The sequence below is a fragment of the Nycticebus coucang genome, chromosome 3 (genome assembly GCF_027406575.1).
Source record: "Nycticebus coucang isolate mNycCou1 chromosome 3, mNycCou1.pri, whole genome shotgun sequence".
Taxonomy (NCBI): Eukaryota; Metazoa; Chordata; class Mammalia; order Primates; family Lorisidae; genus Nycticebus; species Nycticebus coucang.
This window is the reverse complement of record NC_069782.1, coordinates 116,838,550-116,856,151: the sequence shown is the minus strand read 5'-3', so window position 1 is coordinate 116,856,151 and position 17,602 is coordinate 116,838,550. Positions and strand designations below refer to the sequence as shown.

Sequence of the window (17,602 nt, the reverse complement as noted above, 5' to 3'; positions counted from 1 at the left end):
GTGCTTCAGGAACATACCACATGACCAACTGTTTCCTAAAGTCAGAGATACCAAGCCTCTATGACAGCGGTTCTCAACCTGTGGGTCAAGACCCACAGGAACTGTATTAAAGGGCGGCGGCATCAGGAAGGTTGAGAACCACTGCTGAGGTTTTCTATACAAGCTACTATCATTAACTAAGGCACTCAGCTGTACTACATTTTCCACACTGAATGCAGTTTGGATAGTAATAAAGGGCATATATGCACCTAAATTTTTATCTGGTTCCAAAAGGGAATATGTCAACAAATGACAATTTTTAGTTCTGTGGAACCAACCTCTAGGCCAAATCTCCAATTTGTTAAGCAAGAGCTATCTGGAACACAGCATTGAGGATTCTGAGGTTGTACCCAGACCAAATGTGATCTACTTTACATTTTCTACACACTTTCTTCTTTATATATGAACATCCTCTCCTTTCCAATCAACTTCTCCATCTTTATCTTTCATTTCCCAGATATAACTAAAATCAGTTTGGCCATTGCTAAGAGACTGGATTACAAGATGATAACAATAGCAGATGTTTCATGTTAGTATCATGATGCTGTCTGATATTTTGCTTTTTGACAATAGTATCACTACTGGTAAGGTGTATTATAAGACAAGACAAACATGTATTTAACAGATAATCACCTAAACCATGACTACTTTAAGGAATATGTGTAAATCACTTCTAAATGCATATGCACAAATCTCTGTTGGATATAGAATAAGACACTTGGTTTGACATGTCTTTTTTTTTTGGGAGACTGTCTCACTTTGTCACTCCTGGCAGAGTGCCATGGTGTCATAGCTCACAGCAACCTCAAACTATTGGGCTCAAGTGATCCTCTTGCCTCAGCCTCCCAAGTAGCTGGGACTACAGCACCCACCACAATACCTGGCTATGTTTTAGAGATGGGGTCTCACTCCTGCTCAGGCTGGTCTCAAACTCCTAAGCTCAAGCAATCCACCCACCTCAGCCTCCCAAAGTGCTAGGATTACAGGCCTGAGCCACTACACCTGGCCACAGTTTGACATGTCTTTAAAAATGGCAAGAAAGGCTCGGTGCCTGTAGCACAGTAGTTACAGCACCAGCCACATACACCCAGCTGGGCCAGCTAAACAACAATGACAACTGTCACAAAAAATAGCCAGGCATTGTGGGAAAACTGATTAAGCCCAAGAGTTGGAGGTTGTTGTAAGCTGTGACACACTCTGCCAAGGGTGACAATGAGACTCTGACTCAAAAAAAAATTTTTTTTTAAATGGCAAGAAAGCAGACTAATCTCAAGAAGGAAATACTTAAAAAAGATTATTTTACCATATTTTACAAAATATGCTATCAACATGAACATAAAATTGCAACCCTAAAGATGACTAAAAATTATTTTTATCCACCCACATTTTATACAATTCTAAAAATCTAGCTTTATTCTTGATTTTCTCATTTCAAAAAAAACACAGATGCCACAAGATGTCTAGGTTAAAGTTTTAAGGGTAGGAAGCAGAAATTTAGCATGCTCTTAAATAAGATACAAATAAAAGAATGTTAAGTATTTTTGCTTTATTTCAAATGTTATTTCCATTAAATAATAGCTCAGAATATAAATCACAGAAGTCTCAAATATAAATAATTTTCTTCAGTATTTTGTTTTTCCTAGCCTGTATTCAACTTAACAATATTTAATGGTCCTGGGCAGTGCCTGTGGCTCAATGGGTAGGGCACCAGCCCCATATACCGAGGGTGGTGGGTTTGAACCCGGCCCCAGCCAAACTGCAACAAAAAGATAGTCAGGCATTGTGACCGGCGCCTGTAGTCCCAGCTACTCGGGAGGCTGAGGCAAGAGAATGCCTAAGTCCAGGAGTTGGAGGTTGCTGTGAGCTATGACTTCATTGCGCTCTACTGAGGGCGATAAAGTGAGACTCTGTCTCTAAAAAATAACAACAATAATATTTAATGTTTCAAGTGAAAACTAGAATGAAGATAATAAAGATTACTTTATAAAATATTACTAGGTTTCGGGGCTGCACCTGTGGCTCAAAGGAGTAGGGCACTGGCCCCCTATGCCAGAGGTGGCAGGTTCAAACCCAGCCCCGGCCAAAACTTACAAAAAAAAAAATTTTTATATATATATATATAAACAGGTTTCTTAAGAAAGCATAAATAAAACATCTAACTCATAATTAAGAGGTATAAAATCCAAGAGAACTTAGCCAATAATTGTTCAGTCATTTTAAACTATACAGTTCAAACCAGGTGTCTATTTACAGCTAAGAATGTCAGAATGCTTTTCTTACAAAGAATGACTAAGCAGTGTATAAGCTGATTTCTACCTCATCGTTTGTAACTCGACTGGCAAAATAGCAAACTCTGGCATACTAAAAAACCCAATTACTTCCATGGAAATACCTATGACCAAAAGGAGCATATTTTCCTTCCAAAGAGCCAATATAATCCTTCTTGAGCAGCTGCTCATACTTATACCTGATTTTCCTTTTATTTATAAGACTTACTCACATTGCTATTTTCTTTGACAAAATTAAGCAGCATGTCAATGGAAAAACAGAGTGTTTTCTATCAAAATTTTACGTAAACACCAAAAAATAGGGTATCTTCAACTGGTAAAGGCTAAAAGAGCTGTGGAGTTTGTAAACACCTTACCTCAAATACACAAGAGTATTTATTTATGGCACCATTTTCATCAGAAGCCATTAAAGGTGTGTGTCAGGATTTTATAAAGTAAATCAGTAATTTCTGTGAAGAAGTGATTTGGTTCCATTTCTAGCAACATGCTGAACTTTGGTGTGTCATAATTTAATCTTTAAAAAGTTCAATCTGGGATGGCGCCTATGGCTCAAGAACTAGGGCACCAGCTCCATATACGGGAGGTGGCAAATTCAAACCCAGGCCCTGGCCAAAAACTGCAACAACAATACAACAAAAAAGTTCAATCTCGTCCTAAGCCATCTCCTAGGAATTGATTTACTCCAGTTAGCAGCATAGGTCCAATCACTGAACCAAATCCCCAGTTTTTCCTCTAATACACCAAAGTCTCAAGGATGGCATAAGCACTTTTCTGGGGGAGGGTAAAGGATGGGGTCACACCTATGGTGCATCTTAGAATGGGTACAGGTGAAACCTACTAAATCCAGAATACAAATGTCTACATACAATAACTAAGAAAATGCCATGAAGGCTACGTTGAACAGTTTGATGAGAATATTTCAGATTGTATATGAAACCAGCACATTGTACCCCTTGATTGCACAAATGTACACAGCTATGATTTAACAATAAAAATAAATAAATAAAGCCTGGTTAAAAAAAAAAAAAACTTTTCTGGGGTTCATTCTCAACCTTCTCCAACAAACCAAAGGTAGTCTATGGTTAAAATGCTGGCCACACTAAATAGGTATGAGTGTCTCTGTTTCTCTGCACAGTCTGAATGAGGGAATAAGAGTATGTGTGTGAGAGAGAGGAAGAGTGAGCAAGCATGAGGGGGAGAGAAGCACAATGTAGGCAGATATGGGAGGACAAAAAGGGAAGGATGTGAACAGAACTCAGTTACCTCTCAGTTTGTGTGCTTCCATGCATGCAGCCACAAGGCCATGCATACAGTTTTGTATAAGATTGCTGAGCACAAAGACTGCTATGTTCCACTACATTCTACTCTCTCTATGTCCCATGTAGCTTTTTATGTCACTATCATTCAAATAAACAGAGTGGTAAGATTTAACAGAACATGGAATAAGGGAGCACGTTTTTTTCCTTTAACAAAATGCAGTTTTTTGGCAGAAGATGTAAATATTTTTTTAAAGGAGGGTTGCCAAGGCAATTTAAAGGGGAATATTCAATACCCACTGCATCTGTGGTTCTTAACTTTCATGGGGAACATGAAACCATTTGCAAAACTGACTTAAGGAATGGAACTTTGTACCAGAGAAAAGCACATACTCCTAAAAACTTGAGTATTGGCAGCGCCTGTAGCTCAGTGGGTAGGGCACCAGCCACATACACTGAGGCTGGCGGGTTTGAACCCGGCTCACGCCAGCTAAAACAACAATGACAACCGCAACACCAATGACAAAAAAAGAAAAATAGCCAGGTGTTGTAGTGGGCTCCTGTAGTCCCAGCTATTTGGGAGGCTGAGGCAAGAGAATCGCTTAAGCCCAAGAGTTTGAGGTTGCTGTGAGCTGTGAAAGCACGGCACTCTACCCAAGGGCGACAGCTTGAGACTGCCTCAAAAAGAAAAAAAAGAAAAGAAAAGAAAAACTTCAGTATTGTTTTGGGATATGTTAATCCGGCACCCATAGAATAACGTACCTACAATTCTGTCCCATGTTGGTTTATATCCCCTGAATCACATATACTCCAGACAAGTCTGATAATTTTACACAGATAAATATGATATTTGAAATGTCTAAATAGAACGAAATAAATTTACATACTTAATACCAAATGAATAATTCAGGTGTTCTATAATGTGCTTTGAACTTTATTTATTTTTAATCTGTCTCTAATGGTATTTACTGAATTCTGATCCATGAACAAACTGACTCTTATTAGTCATATTTCTCAAATTAACTTATATCCCCCAACTGTAACGACTATTCTTTACTTTGAGACTCTTACGTAAGTAATCCAAAGAACAGGCATGGGATGGAACACCTTAACCTTTGCTCTCTTCCTGTAACAAAAATGTATTAAACTTGGGATATTACATTTTCCAAGAAGTGACAAAATCACTTTAAAAGATGTACATTTTAGCTTTCAAAAAATCTTCAAAATGGCTCAGTGCCTGTAGCTCAGCAGCTAGGGCGCCAGCCACATATACCAGAGCTGGCAGGTTTGAACCCAGCCCGGGCCGACCAAACAACAATGATTACCGCAACCAAAAAATAGCTGGGTGTTGTAGCGTAGTCCCAGCTACTTGGAAGGCTGAGGCAAGAGAATTGCTTAAGCTCAAGAGTTTAAGGTTGCTGTGAGCTGTGATGCCACAGCACCCTACCGAGGGTGACATGGGGAGACTCTGTTTCAAAAAAAAAACCAAAAAGCAAAACCTTGAAAATGTAAACTATTGATACAAATATAAGAAAGTCGATGAACATGAGACATTCTATCTGAATGTCTGTATAGAAGTACACCGTCAGAATCACAATGTTTTATGGTTGGGATCTGGTCAACCCCTCTTATTTCGGAAATAAAAGGGCCAATGTGGTTAAGTGAATTACCTAATGTTATGTAGCAATAAGATTAAAAAAGCTGTTCTTTAAATTATACTTTTTTACTTACATAAATTGACGATTTTATTAAATTCTCAACCAAAACAAATTTAGCTGAAAATCTGAAGTTCTATATTTAAATGAGGGTTGGTAACTATGTGTGTGTTCAAAGTAGGCAAAAGATCCAAAGCAAATACTTAAAAGTCACTCAAAAAGCTCAACTGGAAAAACAACTAATAATTGCAGGTTTTTCCCCCAAATGTACTCAGCTAGATCTTTCTAAGCTCTTAATTCATGTTTCACACTCAACTGATGTTACACAAAGCGTGTTTTTAAACATGATCCAAGAATATCAAATGCAGTTTTAGGCAACTCACATAATCCCCACACTTACATAAGTACACAAGTAACATGAACTGCTGGATGCTTGGGGAAGAAAATGACAAAAATAAAAAAAAAAAAAGAATTTTTTTTTTTTAATCTCCTTATGTATCTAACTGAAACATTAGCTCCAGTGAGTATTTGGAGAAGCATCAATTCCACAGCTTAACACAAATCTAGAATTAAAATCACTCAAGCATAAAGTTTGTTCCTCAAGCAAAAATACATTTAAACAGCTTCTACCTTCAGCCAAGAGAGTAACAGGGGCCAGATTTACTGTCCTGCCTTAAACGACTAGAAAGCTGGGCAAAATGTAAGAGGTTTTCAGATAAGAGAAGAGGCAAGCAAATGAGATGAATCCAACAAATGCCCTAGCTTTCCGTCTGGAGTTTCTAGGCCTTGGCACAGGGTGGGCGAGCCCAAACAGCATGGCAACTGTCCTGACAGATGAGATGGGGTGAGAATTTAGGGAGGTCATCCTGGGTGGAATTCACAGGACAAAGAAACTGAGAAGAAAGAGCGCTCTGCAGACAGCAAATGCATCCCTCAAGTTCTTTAGCTGATACTCATGAGCAAATGGATGCGAGAAAACTACCCCAATCCAAGGGGAAAAACCTTGGAAAGAAACGGGTTAAAAAAATTCCCAAAGCTAACACAAAGGTGGAAATAGTCGTATTCACCAAGCCAGGCTAGGGAAAACATCAAAATACACAGGGTGCCATATAAATATTCAAGAGGAACTACCACAATAATGGGGCAAAATCAGGCCATCAAAAGATGTTATTGAGAAAACAAAAAGGCAAACCATGCACTAGGAAAACATACTTGTAAAACATAAATTGACAAAGGACTTGTACCTAGAATATTTATAAAGAACTCTTAGAACAATAACAATAAAACATAGGCAAAGGTGTATACAGACTTCCTCTAAGTTTAACAGATATATGCATAGTAAATGGCACATGAAAAGATGCTCAATATTGCTAATCACCAGAGAAGTGCAAACTAAAACTGCAATAAGGTACCACTACACACCATTTTGAACGGCCAAAATTAAAAAGACCTATCATGGGTGGCGCCTGTGGCTCAAGGAGTAGGGCACCAGTCCCATATGCCGGAGGTTCAAACCCAGCCCCAGCCAAAAACCACAAAAAAAAAAAAAAAAAAAGACCTATCATATCAAGTGCTGGCCAGGATAAGAAACAACTGGAACTCTCATCTATTAGTAGGAAAGGTTTGGTAGTTTCTTAAAAAGTAAAAAATACACCTATGTATGACTCAGCCAACTCCATCCTGAGGTATTTACCCAAGAAAAATGAAAGTACATGCACACAAATAAATAAATAAATAATACCAGAAGCTTTATCTGTACCAGCCGCAAACTGTAAATACCACAAATGTCCATCAAATGGTGATTATAGCATATCTGTATAAAGGAATACTACTTGGCCTAAAAAAAGAATGAACTATTAAAAATGCAACAACATAGATGAATCACACGTTGCGTGAAAGAAGCCAAACCAAAAAATACATACATACTACACGGTTCCATTATATAAAATTCTAGAAAATGTAAATTAGCCTGTAGTGGCAGAAAGTAGATCAGTGGTTGCTTTGAAATGGAGGTGGAAAGTCAATTAGAAAGGGTCACAGGCTCAGTGCCTATAGCTCAGTGGCTAGGGCACCCGCCACATACCCTGAGGTGGGCGGGTTCAAACCCAGCCTGGACCAGCTAAACAACATGAAAACTACAACAACAACAAAAAAGTAGCCGGGCATTATGGCAGGCACCTATAGTCCCAGCAACTTGGGAGGCTGAAGCCCAAGAGTTTGAGGTTGCTGTAAGCTGTGACACCACGGCACTCTACCGAAGGCGACATAGTGAGACTGTCTGGAAAAAAAAAAAAAGTGGTTTCAAGATTAAAGATGGCGGCCGAGTAACAGCTTCCCTGCAACTGGGAACAGCGAGTCTGGGGAGATAAGACTCCAAGCATCTCTGGCCGGTGGGATCTGCCTATAATCATCCCTTTGAGGATATAGGGAGCCAGCAAGGGACTTCTGGACCCCAAGAGGAGGACAAAAACAGTGGAAAACTGGCAAGTGGTTGCGTGTGTTTGATTGACCTAATCACGCCAGCAACCTTAAGTACAAGCAGCAGTGAGACTGCAAACCAGAAAGGCCTTACCTGTGAACTGTTTCGGTGTTCCTGGACTTGGCACTCAGTTGAACTGCCTTGGGGAGAGCCTGAGCAGGAGTGTGGAGAACTTTGGGCTTTGTCTGGGGCCCCAGACTCAGCCACTGAGCTGGGCGCAGGAAGCCATTGTGAAAGAACTGCCCCGGCAAGCTCTGCCCTCAGGGTCCCAGAGCAAGGATTGGGCGGGTCAAGGTAACCTACTGACTGAGCAGCCTAAAGGCAGGGACTGAGCTGCCTTACAGCCTTAATCTTAGGGGAAGAGTGAGACTGTTTTGGCACACTGGAGCCTTGGGCTGTTGCCCTGGGTGGAGTGCCGTGATGTCACGGTTCATAGCAACCTCAAACTCCTGGGCTTGGCACCACCCAGACCTCCATAAGAGCTGTGCAGCGACCCCGAACGGTGACCCGCACCCATGGGGCCTCCACATTCCCTGAGCAGGAACTGCGGGAGCCACGCAACCCTGCGTCCTCCCTCCTGTGTCCTCCCAGCTTCCACACTAGCCCATTCATCTGGACAGGGACTCTGGTAGCTGCGTGACCTTTGGAACCCTCCCTGCCTCTGCGCAGAGCTCTTCTCCTGGCCAGAGACTGCTGGAGCCTTGGGCTCTCTATGCCAAAGTCACTGGGTGCCTGGCACTCCCAGAACCGTGCGCACCACCCCCAGCCCTGTTGCTGGATCCGGGTGTATCACACCCGGAGCTGCTTCCACAACCAAAACTCCCTAGCTAGAGCAGCCCCAGAGGAACTGCACAGGGTCACTCCCTACAAAGATCCAACAACAATAGAGTGATCCAGCTGGGGTCTAATCTTGGAAACACACCCTGAAAAACAATCATGAGGTGAAATCAACAGAAAAACTCTGGCAATATGAATAATCAGAGTAGATCAACTCCCCCAAGGATCAATGGGGCAGACACAGCACACGACCCCATGCACAAACAAATAGCTGAGATGTCAGAAATTGAATTCAGGATCTGGATAGCAAATAAGATCGAATTAGAATTCCAAAAGTTATCTCAAGAATTCAACGGATTCAAAGACCAAATGACCAAAGATTTTGACACATTGAGACAAGAAGTTGCATCCCTCAAAGATCTGAGAAACAAAGTAGAATCCCTCAGTAACAGAATGGAGCAAGCAGAAGAAAGGATTTCTGACATTGAAGACAAAGCTTTCGACGCTCCCAAACCCTCAAAGAAGAAGAGAAATGGAGAGCAAAAACAGACCACTCTCTCAGAGAGCTCTCGGATAATTTGAAGAAAACCAATATTCGTCTCTAATAGGGATCCCCGAAAGTGACGAAGTGGCTTCACAAGGCACAGAGTCTCTTCTCCATGAGATTATGAAGGAGAACTTTCCAGACATGCCAAGAGATTCCGAAATTCAGATAGCAGACAGTTTCAGAACTCCAACACAACTCAACCCAAATAAGACATCCCCCAGACACATCATAATCAATTTCACTAAAGTTAATATGAAGGAGAAAATTCTGAAAGCTGCCAGACGAAAGAAAACCATTACCTACAAGGGGAAGAATATCAGAATCACTGCAGATCTCTCTGCTGAAACCTTTCAAGCTAGAAGAAGATGGTCATCGACTTTTAATCTCCTAAAACAAAATAACTTTCAACCCAGGATCCTGTACCCAGCTAAACTGAGCTTCATTTATGAGGGAGAAATTAAATACTTCAATGACATTCACATGTTGAAGAAATTTGCAATAACTAAACCAGCTCTCCAGGATATCCTCAGACCTATCCTCCATAAAGACCAGCGTAATCCTCCACCACAAAAGTAAACTCACCCAGAAAATTTTGATCAAATTCCAACTTCCACAGTTGCAAAAGGATTAAAAATGTCCACTGGACTCTCCAAAGGCTTATCATTACTCTCAATTAATGTGAATGGTTTAAACTGTCCTCTAAAGAGGCACAGGTTGGCTGAATGGATACAAAAACTCAAGCCAGATATCTGTTGCCTACAAGAATCGCATCTTACATTAAAAGACAAATACAGACTCAAGGTGAAGGGATGGTCATCTGTATTACAGGCAAATGGAAAGCAGAAAAAAGGAGGTGTTGCAATCCTGTTCGCAGACGCAATAGGCTTTAAACCAACCAAAATAATTAAGGATAAGGATGTACACTTCATATTTGCTAAAGGTAATACTCAATATGATTAGATCTCTATTATTAATATTTATGCACCCAACCACAACGCACCTCAATTTATAAGAGAAACTCTAACAGACATGAGCAACTCGATTTCCTCCAGTTCCATAGTAGTTAGAGATTTTAACATCCCTTTAGCAGTGCTGGATAGATCCTCCAAAAAGAAGCTAAGCAAAGAAATTTTAGATTTAAACTCAACCATTCAACATCTGGACTTAACGGACATTTACAGAATATTTCATCCCAACAAAACTGAATAGACATTCTTCTCATCAGCCCACGGAACATACTCCAAAGTCAACAACATCCTAGGCCACAAACCTAACCTCAGCAAATTTAAAAAAATAGAAATTATTCCTTGCATCTTCTCAGACCATTATGGAATAAAAGTTGAACTCAATAACAGGAACCTGCATACCCATACAAGAACATGGAAGCTAAACAACCTTATTCTGAAGGATACATGGGTTATAGATGAGATTAAGAAGGAAATCACCAAATTTTTGGAACTAAACAACAATCAAGACATGAATTACCAGAACCTCTGGGATACTGCAAAGGCAGTCCTAAGAGGGAAATTTATAGCACTGCAAGCCTTCCTCAAGAAAACGGAAAGAGAGGAAGTTAATAACTTAATGGGACATCTCAAGCAACTGGAGAAGGAAGAACACTCCAACCCCAAACCCAGCAGAAGAAAAGAAATAACCAAAATCAGAGCAGAGCTAAATGAAATTGAAAACAAAAGAATTATACAACAGATCAATAAATCCAAAAGCTGGTTTTTTGAAAAGATCAATAAAATAGATACACCTTTGGCCAACCTAACCAGGAAAAAAAGAGTAAAATCTCTAATTTCATCAATCAGAAATGGTAATGATGAAATAACAACAGACCCCTCAGAAATTCAAAAAATCCTTAACGAATACTACAAGAAACTCTACTCTCACAAATAGGAAAATCTGAAAGAAATCGACCAATACTTGGAAGTATGCCACCTACCAAGACTTAGCCAGAACGAAGTGGAAATGTTGAACAGGCCTATATCAAGTTCTGAAATAGCATCAACTATACAACATCTCCCTAAAAACAAAAGCCCAGTAGCAGATGGCTTTACGTCAGAATTCTACCAAACGTTTAAAGAAGAACTAGTACCTATACTACTAAACCTCTTCCAAAATATAGAAAAAGAAGGAATATTACCCAGCACATTCTACGAAGCAAACATCACCTTGATCCCCAAACCAGGGAAAGACCCAACAAGAAAAGAAAATTATAGACCAATATCACTAATGAATATAGATGCTAAAATACTCAATAAGATCCTAACAAACAGAATCCAACAACACATCAAAAAAATTATACACCATGACCAAGTCGGATTTATCCCAGGGTCTCCAGGCTGGTTCAAAATACGTAAATGTATAAATGTAATACAACACATAAACCAACTTAAAAATAAAGACCATATGATTCTTTCAATTGATTCAGAAAAAGCTTTTGATAATATCCAGCATCCTTCATGATCAGAGCACTTAAGAAAATTGGTATAGAAGGGACAGTTCTTAAACTAATAGAGGCCATCTACAGCAAACCCACAGCCAATATCGTATTGAATAGAGTTAAATTGAAATCCTTTCCACTTAGATCAGGAACCAGGCAAGGCTGCCCATTGTCTCCATTGCTCTTTAACATTGTAATGGAAGTTTTAGCTATTGCAATTAGGGAAAAAAAGGCAATCAAGGGTATCCACATAGGGTCAGAAGAGATCAAACTTTCACTCTTCGCAGATGATATGATTGTATATCTGGAAAACACTAGGGATTCTGCTACAAAACTTTTAGAAGTGATCAAGGAATATAGCAATGTCTCAGGCTACAAAATCAACACCCATAAATCTGTAGCCTTTATATATACCAACAATAACCGAGCTGAACAAACAGTCAAGGACTCTATTCCTTTCACAGTAGTGCCAAAGAAGATGAAATATTTGGGAGTATACCTAACAAAGGACGTGAAAGATCTCTACAAAGAGAACTATGAAACTCTAAGAAAAGAAATAGCCGAAGAGGTTAACAGATAGAAACACATACCATGCTCATGGCTGGGAATTACCAACATTGTTAAAATGTCCATACTGCCCAAAGCAATATATAACTTTAATGCAATTCCTATTAAAGCTCCATTGTCATACTTTAAAGATCTTGAAAAAATAATACTTTGTTTTATATGGAATTGGAAAAAAATCTCGAATAGCCCAAACATTACTGAGCAATAAAAACAAAGCAGGAGGAATCACACTACCAGACCTGAGACTGTACTATAAATCCATAGTGATCAAAACAGCATGGTACTGGCACAGAAACAGAGAAGTAGATGTCTGGAACAGAATAGAGAACCAAGAGACGAATCCAGCTACTTACTGTTATTTGATCTTTGACAAGCCAATTAAAAACATTCAGTAGGGAAAAGATTCCCTATTTAACAAATGGTGCTGGGTAAACTGGCTGGCAACCTGTAGAAGACTGAAACTGGACCCACACCTTTCACCATTAACTAAGATAGACTCTCAATGGATAAAAGATTTAAACTTAAGCCATGAAACTATAAAAATACTTGAAGAAAGTGCAGGGAAAACTCTTGAAGGAATCGGCCTGGGTGAATATTTAATGAGGAGGACTCCCCAGGCAATTGAAGCAGTATCAAAAATACACTACTGGGACCTGATCAAACTAAAAAGCTTCTGCACAGCCAAGAACATAGTGAGTAAAGCAAGCAGACAGCCCTCAGAATGGGAGAAAATATTTGCAGGTTATACCTCCGATAAAAGTCTAATAACCAGAATCCACAGAGAACTCAAACGTATTAACAAGAAAAGAACACGTGAACCCATCTCAGGGTGGGCAAGGGACTTGAAGAGAAACTTCTCTAAAGAAGACTGATGCAAGATCTACAAACACATGAAAAAAAGCTCATCATCCTTAATCATCAGAGAAATGCAAACCAAAACTACTCTGAGATATCACCTAACCCCAGTAAGAGTAGCCCACATAACAAAATCCCAAAATCAGAAATGCTGGCGTGGATGTGGAGGAAAGGGCACACTTCTACACTGCTGGTGGGAATGCCCACTAATACGTTCCTTCTGGAAGGACATTTGGAGAATACTTAGAGACCTAAAAATAGACCTGCCATTCGATCCTATAATTCCTTTACTAGGTTTATACCCAGAAGACCAAAAGTCACAATATAACAAAGATATCTGTACCAGAATGTTTATTGCAGCCCAATTCATAATTGCTAAGTCATGGAAGAAGCCCAAGTGCCCATCGACCCATGAATGGACTAGCAAATTTTGGTATATGTATACCATGGAATACTATGCAGCCTTAAAGAAAGATGGAGACTTTACCTCTTTCATGTTTACATGGATGGAGCTGGAACATATTCTTCTTAGCAAAGTATCTCAGGAATGGAAGAAAAAGTATCCAATGTACTTGGCTCTACTATGAAGCTAAATTATAGCTTTCACATGAAGACTATAACCCAACTATAGCAGAAGACTATGAGGAAAAGGCCAAGGAAGGGGAAGGGAGGGGGGAGGTTTTGGTAGAGGGAGGGTAATGGGTGGGGCCACATCTATGGTGCATCTTAGAATGGGTACAGGCGATTGCACTATTGTACACAGCTATGATTTAAAAATAAAAAAAAGAAAAGAAAAAAAGAAAGGGTCACAAAATTTTAGATATAATGGATATTTTATCTTGATTGACGGTTCCATGGGTGTATACACATGTAAAAACTCACCAATTTGTACTCTTTAAACATGTACAGTTTACATTAATTATACCTCAATAAAGCTGTAAAAAATAAAATAAAACAAATACTAAAGGCTAATATGTTGAGGTTAGTGAAAAAAAGTTTTTGGTAGTCTACCTGAAAGACTGCTCTTCCCATAAAGCCTTTAGCAAACCCCACAGTTCAAACTAATCTTCCCTCAGCACTCTTTCATTTTACCTGTCTTAGTGCCACTATATAAAAATATCCTCTAAACTAGGACATGACTTCCTTGAGATAATAATTTAAATGTATTCTTCTTTGTATACTTTCTATTACCTGTGTAATGAGCAGTATTTATTTCAATAGATTTGTCCAAATATAAAAAATATATATATTTTACTTGCCTATGTTCTAATTAAGGATAAAGATATCTAAATTTTAACCTGAGAATATATGGAACTTATATATGAAATCAGCACAAACAGTTAAAATTTTAAATCAGCATCTAGAAGACAGTCAAATACAGGGTCTTTCTTTGGCACTGGTTACCCAGCTTAGCATGGCTTATTTCCCAACACTGTCCAACTCAAACCACCAAATTAGACACTTTCCATTTTCACTGCCACAGAAGCCTTTGCTCAATACTCTTCTTTCTTGTTGGAATGTCCTCCTCCTTCCTCCCTAGCCAAATTGTGCCTGGGACGATTGTCATGATAGTGTTGACAATTAATAAAAAAAGTGACTATTTAGCACTTATGTGCAAAGCATAGTAGCCAAAGATAAATACGTACTTATGTGTATTTGTATGGCACATATGTGCATATAATTTCACTCAATCTTCTTAATATTTTGAAAGATGAATATCACCTGTATTCTACAAATGATAAAATTTTGGTTTAGTAAGGTTGACCAAGGATTTGAATTTTAACATGATTCTAAAACCAATACAAGTTCCATCACAGGCTGTCTGTAAGGCCCGACTCACATCTTAATATCCAATAGAAGCCTTTTCCAACTACCCTGATCCACATTAATGATCTGTTTTCCCAATATAATACACTTTTTGTCTAAATCTTTTTTTTTTTTTTTTTTTTTGAAGAGACAGTCTTTCTGTGTTGCCCAGGCTAGCCTCAAATTCCTGGGCTCAAACAATCTTCCCACCTCAGCCTCAGGACTAATTGGGACTAGGTGCATACTACCAGCCACTGTACCCAGCTTCAATCACTTTTTAAAGATACCTTCCTCACTGGACTGCAAGCCCCTTGGAAGGAGAGTATACTTTCTCATCCGTGTTTATATATTCCCAAAGCCCAACACATTGTAGTGCTCAAGAAAAGCTCTCTGAAATGAAATGAACCTTTAATCGTGGAAACCATGGAATCACTTACTAATCCTTATACGGTAGAAACCTTTTTTCTACAGAATTACTAACACAGACATCTAGATTCAATGAGGATAATTTTATAATAGAGAACTTACCTCACAAAACAGCCTATTCTATTGATCAACATTAGTTATTAAAAAGTTGTGGGGTTTTGTGTTATTTTCTTTTTTTGAAATAATAACTGGAATAAGATTTGCCTCCTAGCTCTACTCTTGGGGTCAAATGCAGAATAGGTACGCTCTCCAAATATGGCAACAACAGACTGACAATAAGTTCATCAGCTTATTAAAAAGCTAGATATAATTCAATAAATTACAAAATATGTACAAAAGGAAAATAACCAATTGCACATAAATAATACATAACTAGTTAATAACAATAAAGAAATTAAACATGCTTTGGCTACTTGAAATAACATGAATTCGTCAGACAAATGTAACATTCAATGAAAGAAGACAAAAGATATATAGAAGGGTCCTATTTATATAAAAGCAAACTATGATACTCGTAAAGAATAAAAGTTGTACAGTGGTTCTCAACCTTCCTAATGCTACAACTCATTAATATAGTTCCTCATGTTGTGTTGACTCCCAACCATAAAATTATTTCCGTTGCTACTTCATAACTGTAATTTTGCTACTGTTATGAATCATAATGTAAATATCTGATATGCAGCATGTATTTCCATTGGTCATGACCCACAGATTGAAAACTGCTGTATTAGGAGGTATGCTGGAGTACTGGCTGGTGATGTTCTCTTTTTGTTTTTTATTTTTAAGACTCAGACTCAACTTTGTTGCCCTCAGTAGAGTGCCATGCCATCACAGCTCACAGCAACCTCAAACCCTTGGGCTCAAGTGATTCTCTTGCCTCAGCCTCCCAAGTAGCTGCAACTATAGATACCTGTCACTACGCCCGCTGTTTTTCAGAGACAGGGTCTCACTCTTACTCAGGCTAGTCTTGAACTCATGAGTCAAGCCATCCCCCTGCCTCAGCCTCCCAGAGTGCTAGGATTACAGGTGTGAGCACTGCACCCAGCCGATGTGCTATTTCTTGATCAGTTGACGCACACGTAACTGTTCATTCTATAATCATCTTTTAAGCTACATATGTTTTATGCAATCTTTTAAATGTATTATATATTTTGTTATTGCAACAAAATTATTTTGAAATGTGCTAGGGCTTCTAGTAAAAACAAAATTTAAAAAACAGTAATAATGGGCTACTAATTACAGTCAATAGTCTGTAGTATTTTTTAAAAATCACAATCACCAATACCACCTTCAAGAAAGGAAACACAAGGTTCTCACAAAATCTTTTAGAGGACTTTGTCCTGGTAGTTAATGGGGAAATCACTGAATGACCTATCAGGAATCAGATATAATTAGATTCGTATCTTAAAGAGAAGAATGCACTGGAGTGAATGGGGAGTAACACTAAAATTAGGGAAGCATTTAAGGGGCAGTTGCTAAAATCTGGAGAAAGGAGATAATAGCTTGAATTGAGGTGACAGCAGTAAGGATGGAAGAAAAGTGGAAGAAACTGGCATAAACTAGAAGCAAAAAGAAATGCAGTGAGTAGATATAGGTGAGAGAAATGGGTACAAGGATGATACATGGGCCTGTGGTTTGGATGTCTAGGAGGATGACAGTGGCACTGACTAAAAAAGGAACTACAGAAGGATTACAGATATTCCTTCAAAACATTTTGGGAATATCAACTGTATTCCAGGCATTGTTCTAGGCACTGAGGAGACAGCAGTGAAGCCCCCAGACCTACAATTTAGTGATAAATGGACATTTGAATCTGAATTGGTATTAGGGAGCTAGTAATATATACTTTTACCTTATTTATCCATTATCTTTCAACATTAAAGAAATTCCTAGCACTAAAGAGAGATTCCTGTTATACCTGGTTAAACTGCATGATACCCTGACTTCACAAAGGCAGCGAAAAGACTTAGGATCTGCAAACATTTCTATGAACCCTAACGAACAAAGTTCCCTCTGTTATACTGGGCTAAATAATTAACCAAACAATGAATTATTTAAAATCACTGGGTGCCACACACATTTATTTCAATGCTGCCACCTTATGTTAAAACATGGAATTACATAGCCTAAAAAAGCCATACCCTTATTAGTCTATGAAATCTAAAAATATCAGTTTGGGGAGTCAATGAAAAGATAGAAAAAAGTGCATACTAAGAGTTATTAATGACAGTAACAAAAGCTTACCATTTATAGTAATTAATTTTGGTGTGAGTATTCCTGACAAAATGGAAGATCTCATGAGATAAGTAATTATAGTCCAGATATAAATCTTCCTTTGAGAAAACATTTTCCACATTCATAACAGGAGCCATGTACAAGAGAGCTCATAATAGCAAAAGATACAAACTACCTAAATGGCCATTGACAAGAGTAGACGACGTAAATTATAGTTCATTCA

General features: G+C 38.7%; 1 protein-coding gene across 3 annotated transcripts in view; it reads right to left on the bottom strand.

Moving 5' to 3' along the window:
- Nucleotides 1–17,602, bottom strand: part of MINPP1 (multiple inositol-polyphosphate phosphatase 1) — a 40,693-nt gene that overhangs the window by 6,322 nt on the left and 16,769 nt on the right. The window lies entirely within an intron of this gene.